The 8088-nt window shown below is 39.6% G+C and overlaps 1 non-coding gene across 1 annotated transcript; it reads right to left on the bottom strand.

Moving 5' to 3' along the window:
* Positions 1-3414: 3414 nt before the first annotated feature.
* Positions 3415-3518, bottom strand: LOC130977374 (small nucleolar RNA R71). Its single transcript, XR_009085067.1, has one exon. It is a non-coding gene; the product is annotated as a small nucleolar RNA R71 (small nucleolar RNA).
* Positions 3519-8088: the final 4570 nt, after the last annotated feature.

Raw genomic sequence — 8088 nt, forward strand, 5'->3', positions numbered from 1 at the left:
GCTCTCAATGGCGTTGGAAAGTAGACATCCTGGGCTTTCCAGCAATATATGATAGTCCATACTTTGCCCAAGATTTGATGGCCCAAACCGGCGTTCAAAGTCACCTTCAGAAATCCCAGCGTTAAACGCCGGAACTGGCACCTAAATGGGAGTTAAACGCCCAAACTGGCACCAAAATGGGAGTTAAACGCCAAGAAGAGTCTCTACACGAAAATTACTTCATTGCTCAGCCCAAGCACACACCAAGTGGGCCCGGAAGTAGATTTTTATGTCATTTACTCATCTTTGTACACCCTAGGCTACTAGTTTTCTATAAGTAGGACCTTTTACTATTGTATTTAGATATCTTGGTAGCTATCTTCTAATTTTATGCTATCTTAAGATCATTGGGAGGCTGGCCATTCGGCCATGCCTAGACCTTATGCTTATGTATTTTCAACGGTGGAGTTTCTACACACCATAGATTAAGGTGTGGAGCTCTGCTGTACCTCGAGTATTAATGCAATTACTATTGTTCTTCTATTCAATTCCGCTTGTTCTTTGTCCAAGATATCACTTGTTCTTCAACTTGATGAAGGTGATGATTGACGCCCATCACCATTCTCACCCATGAACAAGGTGACTGACAACCACTCTTGTTCTACAAGCATATGAGGCTTAGTGAATATCTCTTGGATTCTTTAATCGGAATCTTCGTGGTATAGGCAGGACCTGATGGCGGCATTCAAGAGAATTCGGAAGGTCTAAACCTTGTCTGTGGTATTCTGAGTAGGATTCAATGATTGAATGACTGTGACATGCTTCAAACCTGTAACCTACTGGGCGTTAGTGATAGACGCAAAAGAGGGATTCTATTTCGGTAGGGGAGGGAACCAAACCGGTGATTGGCAGTACTGTGACAGAGTGCGTGCATTAGCTTTCACTGCGAGGATGGGAGGTAGCCATTGACAACGGTGAAACCCTACACGAGCTTGCCATGGAAAGGAGTAAGAAGGATTGGATGAAGACAGTAGGAAAGCAGAGAGACGGAAGGGAAGGCATCTTCATATGCTTGTCTGAAGCTCTTACACCAATGATATACATAAGTATCTCTATCTTTATCTTTATGTTATTTTCGTTCATCATCTATACCCATTTGAGTCTGCCTGACTGAGATTTACAAGATGACCATAGCTTGCTTCATACCACCAATCTCCGTGGGATCGACCCTTACTCGCGTAAGGTATTACTTGGACGACCCAGTGCACTTGCTGGTTAGTTGTGTGAAGTTGTAGTGATCACAATTTCGCGCACCAAGTTTTTGGCGCCGTTGCCGGGGATTGTTCTTGTGTATGGACAACTGACGGTTCATCTTGTTGCTTAGATTAGGTATTATTTTTCTTCAGAGTTCTTAAGAATGAATTCTAGTGTTTCAAGGTGATGTTCTTATCATCACCAAAGCTGATTGATCATCATCAATTTAGCTCTTGAATGCAATGTCTTGCTGAAGCTTAGCTAGCTATGTCTAATTCCTTTAGACTAAAGCTTTAGACTAACATTGCATGATTCCTGGAATTCTCATTAAGAATTTTGATACCTTTATTTTCCTTTTCACTTAATTTTCGAAAAATCCAAAAAAAAAATTACAAAATCATAAAAAACCAAAAATATTTCTTGTTTAAGTCTAGAGTCTCATCTTAAGTTTGGTGTCAATTGCATGTTTCTGTTCTTTTTGCATTTTTCAAATTTATGCATGTGTCTTCATTAATCTTCAAGTTATTCTTGATGATTTTCTTGTTTTGATCTTTGAATTCTATTGACTTGAGTATTTTTGTTGTTTCTCATATGCATTCTCATTTTGTTAGTGTCAGTAGTGTACAAACTGCTAAGTTTGGTGTCTTGCATGCATTGTTATTTGATTTTAGTTGCATTTTGATTATTCCTCATTATTAAAAATCCAAAAATATTTTTAATTTGTGTCTTTTCAAGTCAATGATACAGAGAATTGAAGATTCAGAACATACTGCAGAGGAATTATACAGAAAAAGCTGGGCATTCAAAAATGCCCAGTGAAGAAGACAGACTGGCGTTTAAACGCCAGCCAGGGTGCCTGGCTGGGCGTTTAACGCCCAAAAGGGTAGTAGTTTGGGCGTTAAACGCCAGAATGTGCACCATTCTGGGCGTTTAACGCCAGGATGGCAAAGGGGGAAGATTTTGTTTTCAAAATCAATTTTTTTCAAGTTTTCAAAGTTTTTCAAAATCAAATCTTTTTCAAATCATATCTTTTCAATCAAATGTTTTCAAAATCAATTTCTTTCCTTTTTCAAAGATACTTACTAATAATTAATGATTTGATTGAACATTTTTTGCCTTTTCTATTAAGGAAGGTTTTATGCTTGAATCATATCTTTTCTTGTTAGGCAAGTCATTAATTTTTAAAATCATATCTTTTCAAATTGTTTTCAAATCATATCTTTTAAAATTGTTTTCAAATCATATTTTCTCAATCACATTTTTTTAAACCAATCATATCTTCTTAATCACATCTTTTTCAAAATAGTTTTCAATCAAATCTTTTTAACTTCTAATTTCAAAATCTTTTTCAAAAATCACTTGATTTCTTTCCCACTCTTATTTTCGAAAATCAATTAGTGTTTTTCAAAAATGTTTTCAAAATCTTTTACCTAATTTTCGAAAATTACTTCTCCTCTTCTCACATCCTTCCACTTATGGACTAACACTACTCCTTAATGCAAAATTCGAACTCCATCTTCTTTGATAAGTTCGTATTTTCTACTTTTGTCTTCTACTTTTCTTTTCCTCTGACACCTCAAGGAATCTCTATACTGTGACATAGAAGATTCTATATTTTCTTGTTTTCTTCTCTTTCATATGAGCAGGAACAAAGACAAAGGCATTCTTGTTGAAGCTGACCCTGAACCTGAAAGGACCTTGAAGAGAAAGCTAAGAGAAGCCAAAGCACAACTCTCTTTAGAGGACCTGACCGAATTCTTCAAAGAAAAAAAAGACATGGCAGCCGAAAACAACAACAATGCCAACAATGCAAGGAAGGTGCTGGGTGACTTTACTGCACCTACTCCCGACTTCTATGGGAGAAGCATCTCTATCCCTGCCATTGGAGCAAACAACTTTGAGCTTAAGCCTCAATTAGTTTCTCTAATGCAACAGAATTGCAAGTTCTATGGACTTCCAATGGAAGATCCTCATCAGTTCTTAGCTGAATTCTTGCAAATCTGTGACACAGTCAAGACTAATGGGGTTGACCCTGAGGTCTATAGACTGATGCTATTCCCTTTTGCTGTAAGAGACAGAGCTAGAATATGGTTGGATTCTCAACCTAAAGAAAGCCTGGACTCTTGGGAAAAGCTAGTCAATGCCTTCTTGGCAAAGTTCTTTCCACCTCAAAGATGGAGTAAGCTTAGAGTGGAAGTCCAAACCTTCAGACAGAAGGATGGAGAATCCCTCTATGAAGCTTGGGAAAGATACAAACAATTAATCAGAAAATGTCCATCTGACATACTTTCTGAATGGAGCATCATAGGTATTTTCTATGATGGTCTCTCTGAACTATCCAAGATGTCTTTGGATAGCTCTGCTGGAGGATCTCTTCATCTGAAGAAGACGCCTACAGAGGCTCAAGAACTAATTGAAATGGTTGCAAATAACCAATTCATGTACACTTCTGAAAGGAATCCTGTGAACAATGGGACTAGTCAAAAGAAAGGAGTTCTTGAGATTGACACTCTGAATGCCATACTGGCTCAGAACAAGATATTGACCCAACAAGTCAATTTGATTTCTCAAAGTCTGTCTGGAATGCAAAATGCACCAAGCAGTACTAAGGATGCTTCATCTGAAGAAGAAGCTTATGATCCTGAGAACCCTTCAATGGAAGAGGTGAATTACCTAGGAGAACCCTATGGAAACACCTATAATTCTTCATGGAGAAATCACCCAAATTTCTCATGGAAGAATCAAGAGAGACCTCAACAAGGTTTCAATAACAATAATGGTGGAAGAAACAGGTTTAGCAATGGCAAGCCTTCTCCATCATCTTCTCAGCAACAGACAGAGGATTCTAAGCAGAACCCCTCTGACTTAGCAACAATGGTCTCTGATCTAATCAAAACCACTCAAAGTTTCATGAATGAAACAAGGTCCTCCATCAGAAATTTGGAAGGACAAGTGGGTCAGCTGAGCAAGAAAGTTACTGAACTCCCTCCTAGTACTCTCCCAAGTAATATAGAAGAAAATCTAAAAGGAGAGTGCAAGGCCATCAACATGGCCGAATTTGGAGAGGAAAGAAAGGAGGTGGACGCCACTGAAGAAGACCTCAATGGGCGTGCACCAACCTCCTCTGAGTTCCCCAATGAGGAACCATGGGAATCTGAGGCTCAAAATGAGACCATAGAGATTCCATTGGAATTACTTCTGCCATTCATGAGCTCTGATGAGTATTCTTCCTCTGAAGAGGATGAGTATACTACTGAAGAGCAAGTTGCTAAATACCTTGGAGCAATCATGAAGTTAAATGACAAGTTATTTTGAAATGAGACTTGGGAGGATGAACCCCCTTTGCTCACCAAAGAACTGGATGACTTGTCTAGGCAGAAACTGCCTCAAAAGAGGCAGGATCCTGGGAAGTTTTCTATACCTTGTACCATAGGCACCATGACCTTCAAGAAGGCCTTGTGTGACTTAGGGTCAAGTGTAAACCTCATGCCTCTCTCTGTAATGGAGAAGTTAGGGATCTTTGAGGTACAAGCTGCAAGAATCTCACTAGAGATGGCAGACAACTCAAGAAAACAAGCTTATGGACTTGTAGAGAATGTTTTGGTAAAAGTTGAAGACCATTACATCCCTACTGATTTCATAGTCCTAGAGACTGGGAAGTGCATGGATGAATCCATCATCCTTGGCAGACCCTTCCTAGCCACAGCAAAGGCTGTGATTGATGTTGATAGAGGTGAACTGATCATTCAAGTGAATGAAAAATCCTTGGTGTTTAAGGCTCAAGGATATCCCTCTGTCACCATGGAGAGGAAGCTTGAAGAGCTTCCCTCAAATCAGAGACAAATAGAGCCCCCACAGTCAAACTCTAAGTTTGGTGTTGGGAGGCCACAACCAAACTCTAAGTTTGGTATTGAACCCCCACATTCAAACTCTAAGTTTGGTGTTGGGAGGTTCCAACATTGCTCTGATCATTTATGAGGCTCCATGAGAGTCCTCTGTCAAGCTACTGACATTAAAGAAGCACTTGTTGGGAGGCAACCCAATGTTTTACAATTAACTATTTCCTTTTGTCATTTTATTTTTTTGTAGGTTGATGATCATAAGAAGTCACAAAATCAATGAAAAAAACAAAAACAGAATGAAAAACAGGAAGAAAAACAGCACACCTTGGAGGAAGAACTCACTGGCGTTTAAACGCCAGTGGGGCTAGCAGTTGGGCGTTTAACGCCCAGTCTGGCACCATTCTGGGCGTTTAACGCCAGAAAGGGGCACCAGACTGGCGTTAAACGCCAGAGAAGGGCAAGAACCTGGCGTTAAACGCCAGGAATGGGCACCAGCCCGGCGTTTAACGCCAGAAATGCCTCAAAACGTGATTTTGAGTGCCATTTGGTGCAGGGATGACTTTTCCTTGACACCTCAGGATCTGTGGACCCCACAGGATCCCCACCAACCCCACCACACTCTCTCCTCTTCACCCATTCACCAATCACCTCAACACCTCTTCACCATAAACCCTTCTTCACTCCTTCATTTTCACACCACCTAAACACCACTTCTCCCCCTTTTGGCCGAACCATAAGCCACTTCCATCTCCTCCATTTCTTCTTCTTCTACTCCCTTCTTTCTTCTTTTGCTCGAGGACGAGCAAACCTTCTAAGTTTGGTGTGGTAAAAGCATTGCTTTTTGTTTTTCCATAACCATTTATGGCATCCAAAGCCGGTTCAACTGAGAAGGCATGACCTCAAGCCCATCACTAAGAAAAAGATGGAGCAAACAAGAGACCCCTCTCATCATGAGATCCCTGAGATACCTCAAGGGATGTACTTTCCTCCACAAGACTATTTGGGAGCAACTAAACACCTCCCTAGGAGAGTTGAGTTCCAACATGGGACAACTAAGGGTGGAGCACCAAGAACATGCCATCCTCCTCCATGAAATTAGAGAAGATTAAAGAATCATGAGAGAGGAGCAACAAAGACAAGGAAGAGACATTGAGGAGCTCAAGCACTCCATAGGACCTTCAAGAGGAAGGAAGAGCCGCCATCACTAAGGTGGACCCGTTCCTTGATTTCCTTGTTCTTTATTCTTCTGTTTTTCGAATTTTTATGCTTATGTTTATCCATGTTTGTGTCTTATGATCATTAGTGTCTTAGTGTCTATGCCTTAAAGCTATGAATATGAATCCATCACCTTTCTTAAATGAAAACTGTTTTTATCACAAAAGAACAAGAAGTACAGGATTTCAAATTCATCTTTAAAACTAGCTTATTTAGTTTGATGTGGTGGCAATACTTTTGTTTTCTGAATGTATGCTTGAACAGTGCATATGTCTTTTGAATTTGTTGTTCATGAATGTTAAAATTGTTGGCTCTTGAAAGAATGATGAAAAAGGAGACATGTTACTGAGGATCTGAAAAATCATAAAAATGATTCTTGAAGCAAGAAAAAGCAGTGAATACAAAAAAAAAAAAAAGAGAAGCAGAAAAACGAAAAAAAAAAGGGAGAAAGAAAAAGAAAAGAAAAAGAAAGAAATAAAGTTGTGATCCAAGGCAAAAAGAGTGTGCTTAAGAACCCTGGACACCTCTAATTGGGGACTTTAGCAAAGCTGAGTCACAATCTGAAAAGGTTCACCCAATTATGTGTCTGTGGCATGTATGTATCCGGTGGTAATACTGGAAGACAGAGTGCTTTGGGCCACAGCCAAGACTCAATAAGTAGTTGTGTTCAAGAATCATCATACTTAACTAGGAGAATCAATAACACTATCTGGATTCTAAGTTCCTAAAGAAGCCAATCATTCTGAACCTCAGAGGATAAAGTGAGATGCCAAAACTGTTTGGAGGCAAAAAGCTACTAGTCCCGCTCATCTAATTTGGAGCTATGTTTCATTGATAATTTGGAGTCTATAGTATATTCTCTTCTTTTTATCTTATTTGATTTTCAGTTGCTTGAGGACAAGCAACAATTTAAGTTTGGTGTTGTGATGAGCGGATAATTTGTACGCTTTTTGGCATTGTTTTTAGTATGTTTTTGGTAGTTTTAGTTGAGTTTTTATTATATTTTTATTAGTTTTTATTTAAAATTCACTTTTCTGGACTTTACTATGAGTTTGTGTGTTTTTCTGTGATTTCAGGTATTTTCTGGCTGAAATTGAGGGATCTGAGTAAAAATCTGATTCAGAGACTGAAAAGGACTGCAGATGCTGTTGGATTCTGACCTCCCTGCACTCGAAGTAGATTTTCTGGAGCTACAGAAGCCCAATTGGCCCGCTCTCAATGGCGTTGGAAAGTAGACATCCTGGGCTTTCCAGCAATATATGATAGTCCATACTTTGCCCAAGATTTGATGGCCCAAACCGGCGTTCAAAGTCACCTTCAGAAATCCCAGCGTTAAACGCCGGAACTGGCACCTAAATGGGAGTTAAACGCCCAAACTGGCACCAAAATGGGAGTTAAACGCCAAGAAGAGTCTCTACACGAAAATTACTTCATTGCTCAGCCCAAGCACACACCAAGTGGGCCCGGAAGTGGATTTTTATGTCATTTACTCATCTTTGTACACCCTAGGCTACTAGTTTTCTATAAGTAGGACCTTTTACTATTGTATTTAGATATCTTGGTAGCTATCTTCTAATTTTATGCTATCTTAAGATCATTGGGAGGCTGGCCATTCGGCCATGCCTAGACCTTATGCTTATGTATTTTCAACGGTGGAGTTTCTACACACCATAGATTAAGGTGTGGAGCTCTGCTGTACCTCGAGTATTAATGCAATTACTATTGTTCTTCTATTCAATTCCGCTTGTTCTTTGTCCAAGATATCACTTGTTCTTCAACTTGATGAAGGTGATGATTG

This window comes from Arachis stenosperma, chromosome 4 (assembly GCF_014773155.1).
Source record: "Arachis stenosperma cultivar V10309 chromosome 4, arast.V10309.gnm1.PFL2, whole genome shotgun sequence".
Lineage (NCBI taxonomy): Eukaryota > Viridiplantae > Streptophyta > Magnoliopsida > Fabales > Fabaceae > Arachis > Arachis stenosperma.